The following is a 7,770-nucleotide window of genomic DNA, read 5'->3' on the forward strand; positions in this document are numbered from 1 at the left end:
TTAGTAAGAGCATAACATTTGGTTTAGGTTTTTACATTTTGCAATATTTCACCAAAGCTATTTTAAAATTTACATGTCAATACAGTCATTTTTTATCTCAATATATCTATTGTTATATTAAAATCTTGTTTTTATGGATTTAGGAGCCCCGGCATTTCAGCTTCTTGTATCTCTATATTTTCTATTCTTGGGGAGAGCACAACAGTGAACTGGCTTGTGCATTTAAATCCAGCCGTCGAGAGGCTTTCGACAGGCCCTGTGTAGAGTTGTTAGGCAGTGGGGCTGTGGATCTTAGCATCAGAAACACCTGAAATGCTTGTTAAAAATATGCACTCCCAGGATGCCCAAAAGGTTTTCCTGTCTTGCACTGAGATGCACAAATCAGAATCTCTTGGAGTAAGACCCAAGAATCAGGCTTTGAATTGGAATCTGTGGCAAACTCTATTTTCCCAAAATAGCTGTGACACAGTATCTCTCATCCCGTATCCTCCTCTGTAATATAATCCTGCCTCCATGCCTTCAAGAGGTGGGGTCTGTGTCCCCTCCCTCCTTCAGCCTGGACAGGCTTAGGGCTGCTTTGCAGTGCGAGTACAGTGAAGTCAACATTGTGTGCCTTTATACTGGGACATAAAGGGCGATGCAGTTTCTAGCTTGTTCTCTGGAGCACTCGCATTTGGCATCCTAGGCTGCCTTCTAAGTCCAGCTAAGCTAAGGCAGCCCTGGTGTGTGGAAGCCAAGTCACCTGGAGAGGCCCATGCAGGTGTTCTGGTGGCAGCACTGCTCCGCAAGTCATCCCAGCCCAGACGTTTGAGTGAAGGAGCCTCCAGATGATTCTGCCCTAGAAGACAGACATCCCAGATTTCGCACTATCCGGAGGACAAATGAGAATACGTGAGTTGTAATTGACATTACAGTTGGCTTTAATGTCACAACTGATGCTCGTCTATGTATTCATCCGTTCAATGAAACATGTATTGATTGTCCGCTATCGCCAGATGGTTCTAAAATCTGGAGACACAGCAAAGTCCAAGAAACATCCCCCAGTGCCAAGGACCACACATTCTAAGGATGATAGAGCACAGTGTGGCTAGGTGGGAGGAATAGACAAAAACAAATAAATAAATACGTTAACAAGATAGCTTAAGGCAATGTTAAATGTTGTGGAAACAGTTAAGCAAAGGAATGTGATGGGGGCAGGCACTATTTTATACTGCGTGGTCAACCTCTCCCAGGAGTTGTAGTTTGAATTGAGACTTGTATTTGTTTCCTGGAGCTGCCGTGACAAAGTACCACAGACTGGGTGTGAGGGTTAAATAACAGAAATGTATCGTCTCACAGTTCTGGGGGCCAGAAGTCCAAGATCAAGAAGTTGGCAGAGTTGTTTCCCTCTGGGCGCTGTGGAGGAGAATCTGGTCCGTGCCCCTCTCCTAGCTTCTGGTGGTTTGCTAGCCAGCTTTGCCATTCTTTGGTTTGAAGAGGTGTCACCCCGACCTCTGTCTTCATCTTCACATGGCGTTCTCCCCGTGTGCACATCTATCTCCCAATTTCCCCTTTTTATAAGGACACCAGTCACATTGCATTAGGGGCCCACCCTAACCCAGTATGGCCTCATCCTAATTTAATTAACTGCGTCTGCAATGACGCTGTTTCCCAATAAGGTCACATTCTGATGCAGTAGGTGTCAGGACTTCAACTTATGAATTTCGGGAGAACACAGTCCGGCCTTTAACAGTACCTGAAGGATGAGGACCCCGCTCTATAATAATGTGGAGCTGAGCATGCCAGGTAGAGGGCAAAGCAGAAGCAGAAACAAGTTTGATGTTCAAAAGTCAGACCAGCAGTCAATGCTGGAACACAGAGAGGAAGGGGGTTTGGCCTCATTATCACATGGATTGACATGTACAGTGAACATTCCTTTAAACATTGCATCATGGGTGCTGTCACCGAAAGTCTGAGCTGCCCAGTGATCATATGCAATCGTCAGGGGTCCTATCAGTTCTACTTTGGACACATGGCTCAGAACCCGGCCCTCCTCTGCATCCCCACCAGCAGGCTTTGGTGAGGCATTTATTTCTCTCTTCTACTATTTCAGTTGCTGGTTCATTGATCTTCCTAGATTCTCCACCCTCCCATCCATCCTTTGGAATACCAACAGAATCATTTTTTAAAACAGAAATCCAATCTCACTCATTCTAAAAAATATTCCTCCACTGCCTCTCCATTATTCACCAAAATAAAGTACAAAATCACCCGCGTGGTGCCGAAAGTCATACAAATCCAGCTTAGCTCCAGCCGAGTCTCCAGCCTTTCTGTCAACTGGACTCACTTCCCATTTCCCAGACTCCCTGTGTTAGGACTCTATTTTTGTTCATGCTTTCCCTCTCTTCCCAGTTTTTTCTTTGTGTAAGTTAAAAAAAAATTTTTGCCATGCTGGCTGGCTTGCAGGATCTTAGTTCCTCAACCAGGGATGGAACCTGTGCCCTTGGCAATGAAAGCATGGAGTTCTAACCGCTGGACTGCCAGGGAATTCCCATCCCACTTTTTCTTGATGAATACCTTATCTTTTAGAAACAGTTTGGTATTCATCTCCACTGGAAAAAAAAAAAAAAAAAAGCACTTCTTCTCCATTCTTTCCTGAAAGCCTCCCCACCCTCCTTTGCCTGTGGTGGAATTAATTGCTCTTTATCTTTGTTCCTATGGCAGCTTGTTTATCATGTATCACCTTGGCTTGTATGTACCTGTTTGAATACCGTTTGCTTCCCTTGTTGAAACCATGAATTCTTTGTCGGTGACAGTGCCTAGGATGGTACATGTTCAATGAATGTTCGCCAGACCAAATTTAGTGGAATACTAGTCATGAAATGAGTGCCGGCCTTCAGATTAGGTCACCACTGTTGACCTGAAACAAAGAGACAGCCAGATAGTTCTCTAGCAAAGGTGGGTTTATTCAGGGTCAGCAGAAAACTGCAGTTCGGGGTCTGCAACCACGGCAAGCCGCCTGTAAGGACCTGTACAGCAAGGAGAGGAGAACGCTTTTATAGAAGGGAAAGGAAGTTGGGAGGGTGATAGTAAACAAAGAGTTTCTCAAGGCTTGTCATTGTCTGAGTCCTGGCCAGGAGAGAAGACGAGTCTTTCTTCTTCCTATTGGGCTCTGCTGTCCTCACAGGGCTTGAGAGCGCCCCCTTCTGGTCTCCCAACTCTATTTAATTGAAGTTTCTGCTCATTAATTCTTTTCTAAAATATTTATTTATTTGGCTGCGCCGGGTCTTAGTTGCTGCATGTGGGATCTTCATTGCCACTTGCAGACTCTTTTAGTTGTGGCATGCACATGGGATCTAGTTCCCTGACCAGGGATCGAACCCAGGCCCCCTGCTTTGGGAGCGTGGAGTCTGAACCACTGGACCACCAGGGAAGTCCCTGATCATTAATTTTTTACACGACTGTTTTGGTTATTGACATCCGTGGACCAGTTTCAGAGCTAATGTTCTTATCCCTGTCAATGTCTGTATCAATATAACTTAGTAGATTTGACATCTAGGCATGAATTCAAGTCCATTAAGATTAGGTACCATCCTACCTAGAGACTGTCATACTGAGTGAAGTAAGTCAGACGGAGAAAGAGAAATATCGTATGATATCACTTGTATGCAGAATCTAAAAAGAAATGATACAACTGAACGTATTTACAAAACAGAAACGGACTCACAGACTTAAAGAATGAATTTATGGTTACCGGCGGGGAAGGGTGCGGGGAAGGGATAGTTAGGGAGTTTGGGATTGACATGTACACACTCCTATATTTAAAAAGGATAACCAACAAGGACCACCTGGATAGCACAGAGAACTCTGCTCAGTGTTATGTGGCAGCCTGGATGGGAGGGGAGTCTGGGGGAGAATGGATATGTATGGCCGAGTCGCTTTGCTGTGCCCCTGAAACTATCACAACATCGTTAATAGGCTCTACTCCAACATAAAATAAAAGGTTAAAAGAAAAAAGATTAGGTGCCATCTTAACCTCTTGGGCCTCAGGTTCTTTATCTGTAAAATGAGACATTTGGACCAAATAAACTATAAACCTTTTGCTTGCTAAAGATGTAGCAGTAGCCCCATCTTTCCTGCTGGAGTCAGAATTTACATAATCATTATATCACCATCACTGCTGACATCGATCTTACTCTCCTTTTGTTTAGGTATGGGTCCTGCTTCACGGTGCTCCCGTTTTATTGTTGTTGTTGTTTTTGTGGGGGCCGGGGGCTGGCAATAGCTCTTTTTCTTTTTAATTTGATTAATTAATTAACTTTTTTATTTTTGTCTGTGTTGGGTCTTCATTGCTGCACACGGGCTTTCTCTAGTTGCGGTGAGGGCAGGCTACTCTTCATTGCGATGCACAGGCTTCTCATTGCAGTGGCTTCTCTTGTTGCGCAGCACGGGCCCTGGGCATGCGGGCGTCAGTAGTTGTGGTTCGCGGGCTCTAGAGCGCAGGCTCAGTAGTTGCTCCGCGGCATGTGGGATCTTCCCGGACCAAGGCTCAAACCCGTGTCCCCTGCGTTGGCAGGCGGATTCTTAACCACTGCACCACCAGGGAAGTCCCAGCAATAGCTCTTTTGAAACTGACCTTGTCTTTAGCATTTTTTAGGATTGTGTGTTAGGAGAAGGGTACGATTAAGGGTGTAGCTTTGCACATGTTTTGTTTTCCTGTTTTTTGTTTTTACTTATAAGCTCCTGGGTCATGGTAAATTAGAGCAGCTTTTCTGAAAATTTACCACACAGGAAGCTGTCCTGAACTTCTCCTGTGGCCTCCTAGACCCTCTCCCATTAATTTCCTCTAATTCTCATTAGCATGTTTCTACCGCAGGCTCGGAAGCAGAGAGAAATTCTTGTGCAGCTAATTTAACACCTGCAGGTTTTGAGAGCTGGTGGAGAAACTACATCAATAAAATAATCACTCACTTTCTCAGAGATTTTAAATTTGAACCCTTTAAAGGTTAGACTTTTGTTTTGATTTTTCTATTTGTGTTTTTCCATCGAGTCATATGTTAATTAATGCTCTTGTCTTTTCAAGCCTCTCATGTAAAGAGAGGCTAAAACAAAATCTGAATGAAACCGTTTTCAGTGTATGAATGGCCGTAGTCAAGAAAGTATTCCGACATTTCAGAGGCGGGTGTGGCTTTTCTCTTCTGCATCACCACAGCCTGCTTTAGAAATCCCTGGCAAAACCGGTGGGTAGCTGCGAGGTGGGACTGGCAGATGGGACCCAGCCTGGGAGCTGGGTGATGTCCTGTGGTTTGAAGAGTCATCCGGCAAAGCTGGAAGCTCTCATGCACTGAAGTGTGTGAGCGGGAGGTGTAGCAAAAAGGGATGGGCAGGAAAATGGTCAGTTTTGAAGTTGTGTCTGTGTAGGAGGTGCGGGGTGGGGGGGCGTTACTTCTTCTCATGGGGGCAGGGAGCTTATTCCCTCCCTACTCGTAGAAACCAAAAAACCCATTGAGAGGCTGGGAAGAGGGCTCCAAAAGCATCACTAGGAGAGATCGCCAGTCCCAGCAGGAAGGAGAGCCAGGCGTGCCACTCCCGGGCTGGATGCCACCCTCGGAGCAGGGCACCATGAGACGATTCTTGGGAGAAGGTGACTGTGTCCCTGGGAGTGATATGAGCTCAGTGACAGACACCCCCTTCTATGGGCATTTCTAAAGGCAGGAAGCTTGTGGGAGAAGCCCTCAGCAGACGGGCAGTGGGGACTGTGGCCTAGTGTGCCTACCAGAGGATGGAGGGGCTGCAGCCCGGAACTCCAGGGACCTCCGAGAACGAGAAGAGGCACTTAGCCATCCCAGGGCATCACACAGAGGACTGCCTAAGTTAGCAGAGTAGGCAAGCCCTGAGGACTGCTCAGAGCTCAACCAGGCAAGCTCAGCGATACCCATCAGTAAGGCAGGAGATAGATGGGCCCCAGGCTGAGCAGCAGTTCGTCCCCTGTGGGCAGATACTGCGAAATAGCAGGACGGAGGAGAAGCTGAACCCTGTCCAGATAAGAGATAAAAGACCACATATTCCTCATTCTCGAAGTCAAGGAGACCTTCCCGAGTACACATGTGCAGAAAGGTTGCTTGGAGGTCAAAAAAGGAGGGGGCGCCACCCCATAGTAAGTGATGTCAACTTACCCATAGGCCTCTTCTCTAGAATCCATCTTGGCTAAGAGATGTGCCTACACACATGGGAGGACCCTGAGATATACTAAATACGGACTCAAAACCAGGCAAAGGAAGATGATTGGCCAAAGGAAACCCGGAAAAAATGAGCCATAAGTTATTCAAACCACCACAAGGGCGCGACTCTCTCTCCCTGAGTCTGCCTGTGTGTCTATCCACACGTACTCTTTTTCCTCCTAATAAACACTTGTTTACTGTTTTCCATCTTTGTGGGAATTCATTTCTGCAAAGCCGTACAGGCCAGGGCCTTGTCACTGGCCATTGGTCTAGTGGCTAGGATTCAGTGCTCTCACTGCCGTGGCCTGACTTCAGTCTCTGGGAACTGAAATCCTGCTTCAAGCCGCTGCAGGCCGAGGCCACCCAAGATCATCAGGAAAGAGGCTGAGGGTGTGGACCACTGGCAGGTGCAAAGGGAAACAAGGAAGAGGTGGGTGACTACAGAGGCTGTGATGTAGTTGGGCACCATCCCAAGAAAACCTCACCTGCATCTACACAGATGCCAGCAAATCCTGGAGACCAAAAAACACCAGATAGAATGAGGTGGATTCACAGTTAGGTAAAGTCAACTCCAATGTCCCTCTCCTTCCTCTCTGTCTTCCTAGAGGAATGAAGCCCGGAAACGTAGTGGGGAGAAGAGAACCCAGAAGGAGACCATGGCCCTACCCTGCACTGCAAGGTAAGAGTGAAAGAGTAGACCCCTTCCCACTAACCACGATGAGGACCCAAAGCTGATTATGAATTTAAAATAGGAGATTTGAGTAAAGCTTTAAACCAGATGGAATTTTGATAACCCAAAGCAACCAGAAAGTGATACAATTGGCCCACGTGTGGCTGAGGGAAGGGGCAGAGTGTGGTTGGAGCACAAATGGGAGAAATAAAGCTGATTGCTATTCAGAACTCACCAGTGTCCTACTGCTAAGCAAGCTGTCTTTTTCAGGAGGTCATAATGAGGAATAAACGCGATAATTATTAAACACATACGTACTTAGCAGAATAAACTCCCGAAAAATTTCCCTTAGCCTAACTTCTCTTTCTCCGAAGTTTCACACATGGTAACTGTTTAAAAAAAAAAAAAAGTACCCTGCCCTCTACCTGTAAACACGGTCTCCCTTGAAAAGTCAACACTCCCCGCCCCCCCCCGCACCCCGGTACTCCTGACCCACGCATCTACGTGAGCCCTGGGGAGTGAGTGGAATCATTCTTTTCAGGCCGAATTTCTAGGGAGGAGCAGCCCTGTGGGAAATCCAGAGACTGTCACTGTCTTAGTCTGTTTGGGCTGCTAAACAAAAATACCATCGACTGGGTGGCTTGAACAACAAATGTATTTTCTCACAGTTCTGGAGACCAAGAAATCTAAGATCAAGGTGCTGGCGGATTCGGTGTCTGGTGAGAGCCGGCTTCCTGGTTTATGCATGGCTGTCTTCTCACTGTGTCCTCACTAGTGAAGAAGTGGGAGAGAGCTCTCTGAGGTCTCCTTTTTTTTAATAATAACTTTTTAAATCAAAATATAGTTGATTTATAATGTTGTGTTGGTTTCAAGTACATACCAAAGTGATTCATTCATATA

General features: G+C 46.2%; 1 long non-coding RNA gene across 1 annotated transcript in view; it reads left to right on the top strand.

The window, feature by feature from the left end:
* Window positions 1-429: 429 nt before the first annotated feature.
* The window catches only part of LOC112404797 (uncharacterized), a 23,889-nt gene continuing 16,548 nt past the window's right edge, over window positions 430-7,770 (top strand). The window contains exon 1 of the long non-coding RNA XR_003004170.1: window positions 430-891. This is a non-coding gene — a long non-coding RNA (uncharacterized LOC112404797). The remainder of the gene's footprint in view (window positions 892-7,770) is intronic.

This window comes from Neophocaena asiaeorientalis, unplaced genomic scaffold (genome assembly GCF_003031525.2).
Source record: "Neophocaena asiaeorientalis asiaeorientalis breed wild unplaced genomic scaffold, Neophocaena_asiaeorientalis_V1.1 scaffold540, whole genome shotgun sequence".
In the NCBI taxonomy this organism is placed as follows: domain Eukaryota; kingdom Metazoa; phylum Chordata; class Mammalia; order Artiodactyla; family Phocoenidae; genus Neophocaena; species Neophocaena asiaeorientalis.